We start from the raw sequence: 17170 nt of genomic DNA, 5'->3' as shown, positions 1-17170 counted from the left end.
CTGCACTAGAGCTAAGGGGAATCTCAATGTGTGCCCTACCCTCGACCGAAGGCTCTGATTTGCCCTCCAGAAGGGTAGTTGTGCAGCATTTTCCTTGAGGCCTTAGTCGCAGTTCTGCATTAGTTTAAAGGTACTAATCTTCTCAGGACTCCAGGCCCACTCGTGTCAGTACCCATTTGCGTACAAGAACTCTGAGTACCCCAGGACTCCCCTGGGCTTGCTGGGCCACACTCAGACCCGTAGGCCCTTCAGTGTGCCCCTTTTCAGGCCGAGTGAAAGATAACAAACTGCACTCTTTCTTGGGAAAGCTAGATTTCCTCAGCTCACCATCAGCCTCAGGAACACGGTTCTAGCAAGGCCAGCAAACCATGGAAGTCTGCCTCATCACCTGATTCTGAGCTGTACTGAGTAAAACTCTCTGCTTTGAAGTCCTTCGAGGACCTCAGACCGGAAGTCACCGTATCTCAAGGAGAAAGACGGCTTGCATTCCAACTTCCACTAAAGCACAGTGTTCTGTGTAACACTTCAGGCTTTGGGACATGCACAGGGCTTTTAGAGACCTAGGGCAGTCTATTGTCGAGGCACTTCACTACACGTACAACACCCTGTGCAGAAAAATTGATTCTGGGAAGTGCCAAGGTGGTACCTAGGTCTCTTTTGACCTCTTAGAAACCACCCATACTTCTGCTGCGTGTCAATCTGGAAAGAGGACCTGATGGGGCTAGCCTTGCTGTTCCATCATGAAAGCTCCTTTTATGCGCCTAGAAGCTAACTGAAAAACACTGTTGGTGTCGGGCTTATACTCACGACAGACATGGCTGTGAGAGGGAAAAGATGGTTTTACGAAGAAACAGGGTATCTCAGTTTCTTAGTCACAGTTCATCCTGTCCTGTTCTATAGCTAAAGGGAATCTCAAAGTGAGGCCTAGCTTCGAAGGAGGGCCGTGCAGCGGAGTAGGCGTGCAGCAGCTTCCATGAGGCCTTAGTCGCTCTTCTGCTTTAGTTGCACGCTAGTAAGCTTTTCAGGACTCCTAGACCCCTCGCGGCAGCACTCGCTTCCGTACAAGGACCCTGAGTACCCCCAGGCTCCCCTGGGCTTGCTGGGCCACACTCAGACCCGTCGGCCATTCAGGGTGCCCCTGCGTAGGTCGAGTGAAGAGTCACACGCTGCACTCTTCCTTGGGCGAGCTAGATATCCCCAGCTCACCAACGGCTTCATGAACACGGTCCTAGCAAGTCCAGCATACCATGGAATTCGTCCTCGTTGCCCTAGTCTGAGCGGTACTGAGAAAAACTCTCTGCTTACAAGTCCTTCTAGGACCTCATACCTGAAGTCACCGTATCTCAAGGAGAAAGGCAGCTTGCATTGCAACTTCCACTACAGCACAGTTTTCTGTGGAACACTTCAGGCTCTGGGGAGAGGCACAGGCCCCCAGGAGACCTAGGGCACTCTTTCGTCTAAGCAGTTCGCTACACGCAGAGCACCCTGTGTAGAAAAGTTGAATCAGGGAAGAGCCAGGGAGGTAGCTAGGTCTCTTTTGACCTGCCAGGATCCACAGACACTTACGCTGCGTGTCAGCCTGGAGATGGTGCCTGATGGGACTGGCCTTGTTTTCCCACCTTGAAAGCTCCTCCTTATGCGCCTTGAAGCTCCCTTAAAAACACTGTGGTTGTCAGACACATGCTCACGGCAGGCATGGCTGTGAGAGGGAAAAAGAGGTTACACGAAGAGACAGGGTATTTCAGTTTCCGAGTCAGAGCTAATCCTGTCCTGTTTTATAGCTAAAGGGAAACTCAAAGTGAGCCCTCACTTCGAAGGTGGGCCCTGATATGCCATGTAGCGGGGTAGGCGTGCAACAGTTTCCATGAGGCCTTAGTCGCTCTCCTGCTTTAGTTGAACGCTAGTGAGCTTTTCAGGACTCCTAGACCCCTCGCGGCAGCACTAGTTTCCGTACAAGGACAGAGTACTCCAAGGCTTCCCTGGGCTTGCTGGGCCACAGTCAGACCCGTAGGCGCGTCTGGGTGCCCCTGGGTAGGGCGAGTTAAGGGTAACACGCTGCACGCTTCATTCGGGGAGCTAGATATCCCCAGCTACAGAAAGGTTTCATGAACACGGTTCTGGAAAGTCCAGCATACCATGGAAGTCGTCCTCGTTGCCCTAGTCTGAGCTGTACTGAGAAAAACTCTCTGCTTACAAGTCCTTCTAGGACCTCATACCTGAAGTCACCGTATCTCAAGGAGAAAGGCAGCTTGCATTGCAACTTCCACTTCAGCACAGTTTTCTGTGGAACACTTCAGGCTCTGGGGAGAGGCAAAGGACCCCAGGAGACCTAGGGCACTCTCTCGTCTAGGCAGTTCACTACACGCAGAGCACCCTGTGTAGAACAGTTGAATCAGGGAAGAGCCAGGGAGGTAGCTAGGTCTCCTTTGACCTGCCAGAAGCCAGAGACACTTACGCTGCGTGTCATCCTGGAGATGGTGCCTGATGGTACTGGCCTTGTTTTCCCACCTTGAAAGCTCCTCTTATGCGCCTTGAAGCTCAGTTAAAAGCTTGTGGTTGTCAGTCTTATACTCACGGCAGGCATGGCTGTGAGAGGGAAAAAAAGATTTCATGAAGAAACAGGGTTCCCCGTTTCTCGCTAGGAGCTCATCCTGTCCTGTTCTATAGCTAAAGGGAATCTTAAAGTGAGGCCTAGCTTCGAAGGAGGGCCCTGATATGCCATGCAGCAGGGTAGGAGTGCACAGCTTCCATGAGGCCTTAGTCGCACTCTTGCATTAGTTTAATGGTACTAATCCTCTCAGTACTCTTGCTACCTTGCGTCTGCACCTGTTTCTGTTCAGTCACTCAATACCCCCAGGCTCTCCTGAGTTGAAGATCAACATTCAGACACGTAGACCTGTGTCTGTGCCGAGTGAAGGGCTGCATGATGCACACTTCCTCGGGGGAGCTAGATTTCTTCAGTTCACCAACAGCCTCTGACCATAGGTGCTTGGGTTTATATCTGGCCTTTCTATCTTGTTCCATTGATCTATGTTTTTGTTTTTGTTCCAGTACCATATTGTCTTAATTACTGGAGCTTTGTAGTATATTCTGAAGTCAGTGAGTCTGATTCCTCCCACTCTGTTTTTTTCCCTCAAGACTGCTTTGGCTATTCGGGGTCTTTTGTGCCTCCATACAAATTTTAAGATGATTTGTTGTACTTCCATAAAAAATGCCATTGGTAATTTAATAGGGATTGCATTGAATCTGTAGTTTGCTTTCGGTAGTATAGTCATTTTCACAATATTGATTCTTCCAATCGAAGAACATGGTATATTTCTCCACCTGTTGGTATCATCTTTAATTTCTTTCATCAGTGTCTTACAGTTTTCTGCATACAGGTCTTTTGTCTCCCTAGGTAGGTTTATTCCTAGATATTTTATTCTTTTTGTTGCAATGGTAAATGGGAGTCTTTCCATAATTTCTCTTTCAGATTTTTCATCATTAGTGTATAGGAATACAAGAGATTTCTGGGCCTTAATTTTGCAGTCTGCAACTTTACCAAATTCATTGATTAGCTCTAGTAGTTTTCTGGTTGCATTTTTAGGATTCTCTATGTATAGTATCCTGTCATCTGCAAACAGTGACAGTTTTACTTCTTCTTTTCCAATTTCTATTCCTTTTATTTGTTTTTCTTCTCTGTTTGCCATTGGTAGGACTTACAAAACTATGTTGAATAATAGTGGTGAGCATGGACATCCTTGTGTCGTTCCTGATCTTAGAGGAAATGCTTTCAGTTTTTCACCATTGAGAATGATGTTTGCTGTTGGTTTGTTGTATATGGCCTTTATTATGTTGAGGTAGGTTCCCACTATGCCCACTTTCTGGAGAAAACCCATTTATCATAAATGGGTGTTGAATTTTGTCAAAATCTTTTTCTGCATCTTTTGAGATGATCATATGGTTTTTATTCTTCAGTTTGTTAATATGGTGTATCACATTGATTGATTTGCATATATTGAAGAATCCTTGCATCCCTGGGATAAATCCCACTCGATCATGGTGTATGATCCTTTAATGTATTGTTGGATTATGTTTACTAGTATTTTGTTGAGCATTTTTGCATCTATATTCATCAGTGATATTGGTCTGTAATTTTCTTTTTTTGTAATATCTTTGTCTGGTTTTGGTAGCAGGGTTATGGTGGCCTCATATAATGAGTGTGCGAGTTTTGCTTCCTCTGAAATAGTTTGGAAGAGTTTGAGAAGGATGGGTGTTAGCTCTTCTCTAAATGTTTGATAGAATTCACCTGTGTAGCCATCTGGTCCTGGACTTCTCTTTGTTGGAAGATTTTTAATAACAGTTTCAATTTCATTACTTGTGATTGGTCTGTTCATATTTTCTATTTCTCCTGGTTCACTCTTGGAAGGTTATACTTTTCTAAGAATTTGTCCATTTCTTCCAGGTTGTCTATTTTATTGGCATATAGGTGTTTGTAGTAATCTCTTATAATCCTCTGTATTTCTGTGGTGTCTGTTGTAACTTCTCCTTTTTCATTTCTAATTTTATTGATTTGAGTCCTCTCCCTCTTTTTCTTGATGAGTCTGGCTAATGGTTCATCAATTTTATCTTCTTAAAGAACCTGCTTTTAGTTTTATTGATCTTTCCTACTGTTTTCTTTGTTTCTATTTCATTTATTTCTGCTCTGATCTTTATGATTTCTTTCCTCCTGCTAACTTTGGGTTTTGTTTGTTGTTCTTTCTCTAGTTCCTTTAGGTGTAATGTTGGATTGTTTATTTCAGATTTTTCTTGTTTCTTGAGGTAGGCTTGTATAGCTATAAACTTCCCTCTTAGAACTGCTCTTGCTGCATCCCATAGGTTTTGGATCCTCGTGTTTTCATTGTCATTTGTCTCTAGGTATTTTTTGATTTCCTCTGATTTCTTCAGTGATCTCTTGGTTATTTGGTAATGTATTGTTTAGCCTCCAAGTGTTTGTGCTTCTTACTGTATTTTCCCTGTGTTTGTTTTCTAATCTTATAGCACTGTGGTCAGAAAAGATGCTTGATATGATTTCAATTTTCTTAAATTTACTGAAGGTTGATTTGAGACCCAAGATATGATCTCTCCTGGGGAATGTTCCATGCGTACTTGCAAAGAAGGTTTAATCTGTGTTTTTTGGATGGAATGTCATATAAATATCAATTAACTCTATCTGGTCTATTGTGTCATTTAAAGGTTGTGTTTCCTTACTTTTCTGTTTGGATTATCTGTCCATTGGTGTAAGTGAGGTGTTAAAGTCCCCCACTATTATTGTGTTAAGGTCGATTTCCTCTTTTATAGCTGTTAGCAGTTGCCTTATGTATTGAGGTGCTCCTATGTTGGGGGCATATATATTTATAATTGTTATATTTTATTCTTGGATTGATACTTTGATCATTATGTAATGTCCTTCCTTGTCTCTTGTAATATTCTTTATTTGAAAGTCTATTTTATCTGATATGAGTATAGCTACTCCAGCTTTCTTTTGATTTCCATTTGTGTGGAATATCTTTCTCCATCCCCTCGCTTGCAGTCTGTATGTGTCCGTAGGTCTGAAGTGGGTCTCTTGTAGACAGCATATATATGGGTCTTGTTTTTGTATCCATTCAATTTGCTGAGTTTTTATCATGAAATAATGTTCACTTTTGTCAAAAGCTATTGCTGCATCCATTGAGCTGATCGTATGATTTTACCCCTCATTTTATTAATGTGCTATATCACATTTATTGATTTACATGTGGTGAACCATCTTTGCATCCCAGGAATAAACCTGCTTGGTCATGGTGTATGATTCTTGTAATGTGCTGTTGAAGTTTGTTTGGTAATATTTTGTTGTGGATTTTGGCATCTGTGTTCATCAAGGATTTTCAGCATTAAGTTTATTTTCTTGCAGTGTGCTTGCCTGGCTTTGGCAGCAGGGTAATATTGGCCTTGTAAAATGAGTTTGGAAGTTTTCCCTCCTCTTCAGTTATTTGGAAGTGTTTGAGATAGAATGGTTAATTTCTTTAAAGTGTTGGTAGAATTTACCAGTGAAGCCATCTGGTCTTGGAACTATTTTTGGTTGAGAGGTTTATTAGTTACTGATTCAATCTCCTTACTTGTAATTTGTTCATATTTTCTATTTTCTTATGATTCAGTCTTGGTAGGTTGTATGTTTCTAGAAATTTATCCATTTCTTCTAGGTTATCTAATTTGTTGGCATAAAATTGCTCATAGTAATTTCTTCTGATTCTTTATCTTTGTTGTAACTGTTACTTGTGGTAATATATCCCCTTTCACTTCGGATAATACAGAGTCTTCTCTTTTTTGCCTAGTTAGTCTAGCTAAAGGCTTGTGCATCATTTTTTTTCTAACCTTTAAAAAACCAGCTCTTAATTTCAGTGGTCATCTCTTGTATTTCTAGTCCCTGTTTCATTTATATCTGCCCTAATTTTTATTTCCTTCCTTCTGTTAACATTAGGCTTAGTATGTTGTTTAGTTCCTTGAGGTTTTTTAGTTGTTTTTTGTTTTAGGTTGTTTATTTTAGACCTTTCTTTTTTCTTAATGTAGACTTTTATCATTTTAAACTTCCCTCTTAGAACTGTTTTTGCTGCAGCTCATAAGTTTTAGTACATTGTGTTTCATTTTCATTTGTCTCAAAATATCTTGTCAATTGCCTTTTGATTTCTTCTTCAACTCTTTTGTTTAGGAGCCTGCTGTTTATCCTCCACATATTTGGGATATTTCTGGTTTTCCTCCTATAATGTATTTTAGTGTCATACCATTGTAGTCGGAAACGATACAGTGATTTCCGTTATGTTATGACCTAACAGATGATCTATGATGGAGAGTATTCCATGTATGCTTGGGAAAAATGTGTATTCTTCTGTTCTGCATATGTCTGTTAGGTCCATCTGGTATTATGTGTAGTTTAAGTCCAATGTTTCCTTATTGATTTTCTTTTTGGATGTTGATCTATGCATTGTTGAAAATGGGGTATTGAAGTCCCGAAATACTGATTTGCTGCCTATTTCCACCTTCATGTCAGTTACTATTTGGTTTATATATTTAGGGTGCTCTGATATTGGAGGAATAAAAATGTATAATTATATGTCCTCTTATAAATAAATTTACTCTTTATCTTTATATAATGACCTTCTTTGTCTCTTGTTACAGTATTTGACTTCAAGTTTATATAAGTATAGTTACTACTGCTCTCTTTTGGTTTCCATTTGAATAGAATATCTTTTTCCATCCCTTTACTTTCAGTGTGAGAGTGTCATTAAAGCTGAAATGAGACTCTTGTTATCAGCAGACAGTTGGGTCTTCTTTTTATTTTTTATTTATTTATTTTTTGGGTCTTCTTTTTAAATTCATTCTCTCTTTTAATGGGAGAATTTGATTCATTTGCATATAGAGGAATCATTGACAGGTAAGGACTTACTAATTCCATCATATTAATTGTTTCCTGGCTCTTTTGTCATTCTTTTACTCCTTTCTTCTTTTCTTGCTGTCTTTCTTTGTGAATTGATAATTTTATTGTCATATGCTTTGATTCTTGTCTCTGTTTTTTGGGTATCTACTAAAGGTTTTTGATTCTTCGTTATTGTGAGCCTTTCATACAACCTCTTAGAGTTATGACAGACTATTTTAAGGTGATAACAACTTAATTTTGAATACATACAATAGCGCTACAATTTTACACTCTCCTTATTTTACACTTTGATGTCACAATTCACATCTTTTTATATTGTGAATCCATTAAAAAATTATGCAGTTATAGTTGTTCTTGTCTTTAACTTTTATACTAAAGTTATAAGAGATTTACCCATCACCATCACAATATTAGAGTATTCTGAACTTAACTATATTTTGGCCCATGAGTTTTCTACTTTCATGTGTTTTCATGTTCATAATCAATTAGCATGCTTTTATTTCAGATTGAAGAACTTTTAACAACTTTTGTATAAACTCCTTCCGCTTTTGTTTGTCTATGAAAACTCTGTGCCGACAATTCTAAAGGACAAGTTTGCTGGATAGAGAATTCTTGGCAGTTTTTATTTTTGCACACTTTGAATATATCTTTCCTATCCTTTATGGGCTGCAATAATTTTGCTGAAAAATCTGTTAATCTTGTGGGGATTCCCATGTATAAACAAGTGGCTTTTCTCTTCTTGCTTTTACTGTTCTGTCTTTAACTTCTGATAATTTCATTATAGTGTGTCTATGTGTAGATCTTTTTGGGTTAATCTTCTTGGGAAATTTTTGGGCTTCCTCGATCTGGATATCTCTTTCTTTCCCCACATTAGGGAAGGTTTTAGGCATTATTTCTTTGAATATGCTTTCTGCCCTTTCTTTCCTTCTCTTTCTTGAAGACCTGTAACACATATATTGATCCACTTACTGGTGTCCCTCATGTGATCTTCACATTTTTCTGTTCTTCTTTCTTTTTGCTCTTTTGATTAGATGGCTTCCACTGCCTTGTCTGATTCTTTCTTCCATTTGGTCTAGTCTGCTTGTGAAGCCCTGTATTGAATTTTTCAGTTCATTTATTCTTGAAATCTATGATTTCTGTTTGGTAATCCTTAATATTTTCTGTCTCTCTGTTGAAACTCACACTTTGTTCATGTTTTATTCTCCTGACATCAGTAAGCACCTTTATTACCATTATTCTGAACTCTCTATTGGGTAATTCACTTATATCCACGTCATTAAAGTCAGCTCCTAGAGATCTGTTTATTTGTTTGAAACATCCCCGTTTCTTTACTTTCCTTGACTCTCTGTGTTGGTTTTTGTATAAAAGAGCCATTTTCCCCAGTTTTGACAGATTGGCCTTGTGTAGGATATGAACCTCCTTAATCAGCCTGGCCTGGTTGTTGAAATCATTGTCTTTGTTCTTAGTGACTTCCAGTAGTTGAGGGTGTTCCAAGACCCATCAGTGTCCTCAAAGATGTGGTTAATGCTCATATGCCTGTTTAGGCTTCTGGACAACTGCCAGTTGCCTGCCACTTTAACTCCCTGATGCAGGTTAATTGGAAGCCCAATTATCAGGCAGGAGCTGGAAAAGTCAGAATATGACATATATAGTCTAGCCCCTATGAAGAAGAATCCAGAGCTGGAAGAGTTTTTTCTTCCTCACTCTGTGCTGAGCCAAGGGAAATAGTTGCTCTGAATGCTTCTCTGTCCAAGTAAAACAGCCTTTGTTTTTAGTGGTCCCAGGGACTCATGAAGGCTGAGCCCTTTCAGCTCCCAGAGCTAGGTGAATTGGGGGCTAGTCCCTTAGGTGGCAGTTGAAAACTGGTGTGCTAGAGGTGTGGACAAGCTCCTTCCAGGAGAGAAGATAAAAATTTGGTCTTACTTGGAGCTGCGGGAGATAGCAGGGGACATGCCCACCAGCTTTACCAGGCTCACAAAAGGATCCCAGTGAGCTTCCACATGCTGACTAACTGGAAGCCAGAACCACAGGCAGCAGCTAGGAAAATATACAACTTCCTTCCAGGGAGAAACTGGGAGATGAGCATTGTTTTGTCATCTCCCTCCATGCTGGGTCTGGGTGTATAGCTACGGGGAATCCTCATGCATCCATTTAAAAACTGCTTCTTTGTTTGCTATAGTACTGTGGTGCTCAGGAATGCAAGCCCAATTGACTTTCAGAGGTAGGTTTTTTGGGGGTCCATCCCTCAGGTAGCAGTTTTAAAAGTCAAGGTTCTAAATGTGTAGACAAGCTCCCTCCAGGTACATGCAGGAGATTTGGCTTTATTGTTGAAGGAAGCTGGGCGGAGAGGGCAGAGTAAGTACCCACTGGCTCTTTTGGGCTCTGGGCAGGATTACAGTTAGCTGAAATGCAAGCTGATTAGAAGCTGGACTCTCTGACAGTAGTTGGGAGAGTATGTAGTCCAACACCCTCCAGGAAGAAATTGGGAGATAAGCATTTGTGTGTGTTCCGTCTGCTCTGAGCTTGGGGAGATAGCCAGAGGGAGTGCTCAAGCACCTTTTAAAAACTGCTTATTTGTTTGCTCTAATACCATGGGACTTGTGAAGGGAAGCCCTTTTGGCTCTCAGAGCTAGACGATTTGGGGTCCCATCCCTCAGGCGGCAGCCTTAAAATTTGGGACATTAGAAATGTGGTGCAAACACTGCGCTAATTGGGAAGAGGCTAGGAGTTGGTGGTTTCAGAAAGATTGTAAGGCACTGTTCTTGGGTGAGGTTTATAGTAAGAGTGTGTCTCATCCTTTCCTACACATTTCCTTGTGGGTATTTTCTCAGTTTCCCAATACGTAGGAGTCACTAAAGTTAGTTTCTTGATATCTTTCAGAAGGAATTAATCTGTGTGTAGCTGTATATTCAGTGCATCCATGGAAGGAGGGAAATTCAGGAGTCTCTTCTGTGTCCATCTTGAGGTACCTGTTGATCTTTTCTAATAACCGATTCCAGGTTTCATTGACTTTCCATATTGTTTTTCTGTTTTGTTTATGTATGCTGTAATATTTATTATTTTTCCCACCTGTTGGCCTTGGGTTAAGTTTTTTCTACTTCCTTAAGGAAAATGTTCGATTGTGGATATGAGATCTTTATTCTTTTTTAATGTAAGCCTTTACAGCTATAAATTTCCCTCTCATCACTGCTTGTGCTCCATCCCATAAGTTTTGGTATTTTGTATTTTTTTTCTTTGGTCTCAAGGTATTTTGTAGTTTCTCTTGTAATTTCTTCCTCGACCCATTGGTTGTTTAAAAGCGTGCTGTTTAATTTCCACATATTTGTGAATTTTCATTTCCCTTCTGTTACTGATTTCCACTTTTATTCCATTGTGATAGAAAAAGATTCATTGTGTGATTTCAAGAGTTTTCATTTTTATTAAGAATTGTTTTGTGGCCTAACATATGGCCTATTCTGGAAATGTTACATGTACACTTGAGAAAAATCTGTAATTTACTATCTTTGGGTAGAGAGCTGTGTATATATATGTCTGTTAGGTCCATTTGGTTTATACTGTTGTTTTCCTTCCTGATCTTCTGTGTGGTTGTTCTCTCCCATTTCTGAATGAAGACTATCAAAGTCTCCAACTCTTACTGTTTCTCCGTTCCATCAATGTTTGCTTCATCTGTTAAGGAGCTCTGGTACAAATGTTTATAATTTTTATTTTTCCTTAGAAAACTGATCCTTTTCTCATTATATAAATTCCTTCTTTGTTCCTTGCAAGAGGTTTGACTTAAAGTCTAGTTTGTCTGATATTAGTATAGGCACCTTGTTCCCTTTTGCTTACTATTTGCCTGGGATATTTTTCCATTCTTCACTTTCAACCTGTGTATGTCCATAAATTTAAACTGAATCCCTTGTAGACAGCATGGACAGCTTATAGTTGGATTCTGTTTTTTATCAATTCTGCCAGCTTATGCATTTTAATTGGTGAGTTTAATCCATTATACTTAAAGTAATTACTGATATAGAAGGACTTTTTTACCATTTGTGGTATTTGTTTTCTGTATGCTTCATTAAATTTTTGTCCCTTCCTTTTTGCCTTCTTATGTGTTTATTTGATTTTATTTTATTTTTTGGAGTGACACATTTTGATTCCCTTCTCACTTCCTTTTCTGTATACTTTGTAAATATTTTCTTTTTGTTTATCACAGGGATTACATACAATATCCTAAAGTCATATCAATCTGTTTTAAACTGTCAACAACTTTACTTGAATAACATAAAAAAATTCTACTCCTTCACAGCACCACTCCTCTAGTCTGTTATTGATGTTAAAAAATAGATCCTTATATATTGTGTATCCATTAACATAGAAATTATGTTAATTTTTAATTTTTTTACTTTTAATCCTATAATATATAAAAAGTGTGATTACCAACCCACGTTGCAATACTCATGTTTTTTATATTTCCCCAGTTGTTTACCTTAACCAGAGAACTTTCTATTTTCTTCTAGCTTTGAGCTACTTGTCTAGCATTTTATCATTTCAACTTGAAGGACTCCCTTTAGTATTTCTGGTAGGGAAGGTCTAATGATAGTAATTCCCTCCACGGTTTTTTTATCTTGGAATGCCTTAATTTCTCCTTTATTTTGAAGTACAGTTTTGCCAATGTAGGATTTTCAGTTTATAAGGCTTTTTTTTTCCTTCAGTACTTAAAATACATCATCCCAGTGCCTTCTGGACTGCAAGGTTTCTGCTGAAAAATCTGCTAAAAATTTTATTTGGGATCATTAATACATGATGACTCAGATGTATTGATTGATTCTTTCAAGATTCTTTGTTTTTTACTTTTGTCAGTTTGATTATAATGTGTTTTAGTGTGGGTCTATTTGGTTTTACCCTACAGTTCGTTTAACTTGTATTTTTCTATCCAAGTATTTCACAGTTTGGGAAGTTTTTGTCCATTATTCCTTCAGACTAGGTTTCTGCTGTTTTCTCACTCTTTTTTCTTCCTGGATTCCCATAATGTCTTCTTTTTTGGATTCCCATAATTCCATTAGGGTCTGTTCACGATTCTTCATTCATTTTTCTTTTTTCTCTGAGAACTAATAATTTCAAATGATTTGTCTTCAAGTTTGCTGATGCCTTCCTCTGCCTGTTTCAGTCTGGTTTTGAACCCCTCTTGTGAAATTTTCAATTTAGTTACACTTTTAGCTCCACATTTGCTTTTTTAAAATAAATTCTGTCTCTTTGTTGATATTCTCACTTTGTTGATATATCATCTTTCTGATTTCCTAGGCAGTTTTTTTCAAGAGTTCATCTAGCAACTCTGAAGCCTATGTTTCTTTAGTGTCACTTTCTAGAGTTTATTATGTTCCTTTGAATGGGCCACATTTCTCTGTTTTTTTCTGTGTTATCTGAGCTTTTGTCAAAAATTGCATATTGAAAAAAAACAGTCACCTCTCCCAGCCTTGTAGACTGGATACTTGCAGAGGAAAACCTTCACTAATCAGCCTGGTGTAAAAACTTAAGGTCTTCTCAGATCTTCTCTGAGGATGTGCCTTCACTGGGCCTGTGTGTGAAGCCCAGCCACAGCCCCCTAATTCTGCCACACACACAGCTGCTTTTAAATGTTTCATTTCTCCAAGAGCCTCACCCCTAGCTTCTTGGCCCTTAAATGTTCTGTTGTATTCCTCTGTCAGTAATCTCTGCCTTCCAGGTGTGTGCAGGTCTACAGTTGCCATGAAGTTTTCATGGGCCATTGAATCCATCATTGCTTTCACAGCCACCAATCTGATATACAAAATATTCCACTATTCCTTTCTCAGCTCTGAGTCATGTGAGACAGAAATCAGACTCTCAGACATTGCCTGGCATGCCACACATTGCAATCAAGTTGCACTCTTTTACTTTTCTCCCAATGGAGGACCAGTAATTGGGCAACTTTCACTCTACTGCACCATATTGAGCCAGGAATAGGTTAGGATAAGAGTGAGCAAAAATGTCACGAAATTTACTCTCATTTTGAGAGTGACTCTTTCTTTACTGGGCATTCACTTTGTTGCTTCAGATTACTGACTGGTTTCTAGAGCTCCCACAAAGCTATTTTTATTCTATTGTTTAGTTCAGAGTTTTCATGGGGTTACATACCTGGAGCTTCCTATTCTGCCATCTTACCTATATCACTGCTGTCCTTCATTTTTGGAAGATGGTTTTACCAGATATAGAATTCTTGGTTAACAGTGTTTTTCTTTCAACATGTGAATATGAAATCCACCAGCCTTCTCCCTTGACACTTTCAAAATTCTCTTTGTTGTTAATTTTTGCAATTTTAATATAGTGTTTTTGTGTAGATCTCCTGTTGGAGTTCATTGAGTTTCTTGGATATGTACTTTCATGTATTTTACCATATTTGAGGAGTTTGGGACAATTATCTCTTCAAATATTTCCCCTGACTTTCTATCCCTTTCTCTCCATGTGGGATTCCTATTATGGATATGTTGTCATACTTGATGATGTCTTGTAGGTCTTTTACGTTCTGCTCATTATTCTTCACTCTTTCCTCTTTCCATCACTCAGAGTGGATTGTCTCAATCAGTTCTTCTCCAAATGTGCCAATTCTTTATTCTGCCTGCTTAAATCTGCTAATGAATCCCCCTAATGACTTTCTTACTTCAGTTGTGGCACTTTTCAACTCTAGAATATATATTTGATTCCTTTTTTATTTCCTAATTTATTTCTCTTTATTAGTATTCGTCGCTTGGTGAGGCACCATTTTCCTGATTTCCTTTAGTTCTTTGTCCAAAATTTCATTGAGTTCTATGGGAATATTTAAGAGAGTGATTTAAAGTCTTTTTAATGCCTGGACAATGTGTATATGTGCATGTCCACATTGTGTGGACAATGTGTATGTATATATATACACACACACATATATATAAATATATATATATATACAGGTTTTTCCTCATTCATGGATCATACTTTGTTGTTTATTTTCATACCTCATAACTCTTTGCTGAAAATTTATATGTTAAATAATATAAAGTAGAAATTCCGGAAATCAGATTCTCCCTTCCCATCAGGATTTTCTGTTACAGCTGTTTGTTGCTGTTGGTGGTGGTGGTGATGGTGGTACTGCTCCTGTTTGTTGAAATCTAGCTTGCATTTGGGAAGATGTAATGGTTGTTACAGGTTGGAAGGAAGCTTTATGATATGAGAAGCCTATACCATTTTTTTGTGACTTTATTTTACTTATTTATTTATTTATTTATTTTGTTTATTTATTTATTTTTTTTGTGTGTGTGACTTTATTTTAAATTAGTATAAAATGGTGTTGGTTTTTTTGGATGTATTTTTATGTTCCATGCTACTAACGTTTAAGATTCAAACATTTGACAGAAGTGTATTTAGGATTTTTCATAAGTATTTGATTGAGAGTATTCAGTGGTGATATTTTGTTTCTTGTATATACATGGGTCTCTTTCTGGGCTCTCTATTTTGTTCCGTTGGTTTATATGTTTGTATTTAACCCAGTACTATTCTGTTTTAATTACTGTAGCTTGGTAATATGTTTTGAAAGCAGGAAGTGTGATCCCTTGAGCTTTATTCTTCGAAAGACTGTTTTGGCTATTTGGGCTCTTTTGTGGTTCCCTATGAATTTTTGGATTGCTTTTTCTATTTCTGTATTGAACACCATTGGGATTTTAATAAGGACTTCATTGAATCTGTGGGCCACTATGGTAGTATGTACATTCTAAAAATAGTAATCATGAACATGGGATGTCTTTCCATATTATCAGTGTCTTCTTTAATTTTCCTCAACATTTTTTTAAACTTTTCAGTGTACAGGTCTTTCACCTTTAGTTAGGTTTACTTCTAAGTATTGTATTCTTTGTATTGAAGTTGATAATGGGTTTGTTTTCTTAATTTACTTTTCAGATTTTTCACTGTTAATGAGTAGAAATGTAATTGACTTCTGTATGTTGATTTTTTATGTATTTCCACTTTACTGAATTCATTTTCTGTGGAGTTGGTAAGATTTGCTACCAATAAAATTGTGTCATCTACAAAGATAATTTTACTTCTTCCTTTCTAATGTGAATGTCTTTTATTTCTTCTCCTTACTTAATTTATCTGTCTAGGATGTCCAGAACTATGCTGAATAAAAGTGGCAAGATTGGACATCCTTGCCTTCCTGTTCATAAAGGAAAAGCTGTCACTTTTTCACTATTGAGTTTGATATTAGCTGTGGTCTTTTCATATTTGGCCTTCTTTATGTTCATTTCCTTCTATTCCTAGTTTATGGAGGATTTTTATCTGAAAGAATGTTGAGTTTTTTCCAAATCGTTCTTCTGCATCTGTTGAGATGATCATGTGAGGGTTTTTGTTTTGTTTTGTTTTTTACATTCTGGTAACGTCATCTATCATGACATTGATTGATTTATGAATACTGAACCATCCTTGAATCCCAGGGTCATATGTATAATCCACTTGGTCATATGTATAATCCCACTTGGTCATATGTATAATCCATTTAATGTGCTGTTTAATTTGGTTTGCTAGTATTTTGATGAGGTTTTTAACATCTGTGTGCATCAGGGATATTTTATCGTTTCTTGTAGTGTCTTTGTCTGGTTTTGATATCAGGGTAATGCTGGCCTTGTAAAATTAGTTTGGAAGAGTTCGCAGTTTTTCAGTATTTAGCAAGAGTTTGCTATGGTTTGAATATGTCTTTCCAAATTTCATGTTAAAAACCTAATGCCTGATGTGATAGTAATAGTAGGTGGGGCCTTTAGGAGGTGCTTAGGTCATGAGGACAGAGCACTCATAAATGGGATTAGTGCCTTTATTTATTTATTTTTTAATAAAAGGCTCCAAAGATACCTCTAGCCCCTTCCATGATGTGAGAACACAGGGAGAAGGTACCGACTATGAGTCAGAAAGAATAGTCTCATTCAAGTGTGATGATGCCATAATGTCAGACTTCCGGCCTCCAGAATGGTGAGCTATTATTTATAAGCTACTCCGTCAGTGGTATTTTGTTAGAGTATCCCAAATGGAGTAAACAAGAGTTTCAGAAAGATTGGCATTAATCTTCTTCAAATGGTGACAGAATTCATCTGTGAAGACGTCTGATCTTGGGCTTTTCTCTGCTGAGAGATTTTTGATTACTGGTTAAATCTCGTTACTAGTTATAGATCTCTTTAGGTTTTCTATTTCTCTTTTACTTAATCTTTGCAGGTTGTGTGTTTCTAGGAATTATCCATTTCTTCTAGGTTATCCAATTTCATGGAATACAATTAATCATAACAGTCCCTTATAATCCTTTTTATCTCTGTGGAATCCATTTTATGTTTCCTTTCATACCTGTTTGATTTTATTGGGAACTTCTCTTTCTCTCTCTCTCTCTCTGTCTCTTTGTTAGACTAGATAAAGATTTGTCAATCTTTTTTTTCTTTTTAAAAAACTCAGCTCTTAGTTTCATTAATCTTTTCTATTGTTTTTCTAGTCTCTATTTCATTTATTTCTTCTCTGCTCTTTATTTCCTTCCCTCTGCTAAATTTGGACTTACTTTGTTCTTCTTTTTTCTAGTTTCTTGAGGTATGTTGTTTATTTGAGAGTTTTCTTTTATCTTAATCTAGGGATTTATGACTATAAACTTCCCTTGTACAACTGCTTTTGATGTATCCCATATGTTTTGGTATACTGTTTTCATTTTAACTTTTCTCAAGATATTTTGTAATTTCTCTT

The sequence above is a fragment of the Balaenoptera musculus genome, unplaced genomic scaffold (assembly GCF_009873245.2).
Source record: "Balaenoptera musculus isolate JJ_BM4_2016_0621 unplaced genomic scaffold, mBalMus1.pri.v3 scaffold_66_arrow_ctg1, whole genome shotgun sequence".
Classification (NCBI taxonomy): domain Eukaryota; kingdom Metazoa; phylum Chordata; class Mammalia; order Artiodactyla; family Balaenopteridae; genus Balaenoptera; species Balaenoptera musculus.
Note: the sequence above shows the minus strand (reverse complement) of the source record.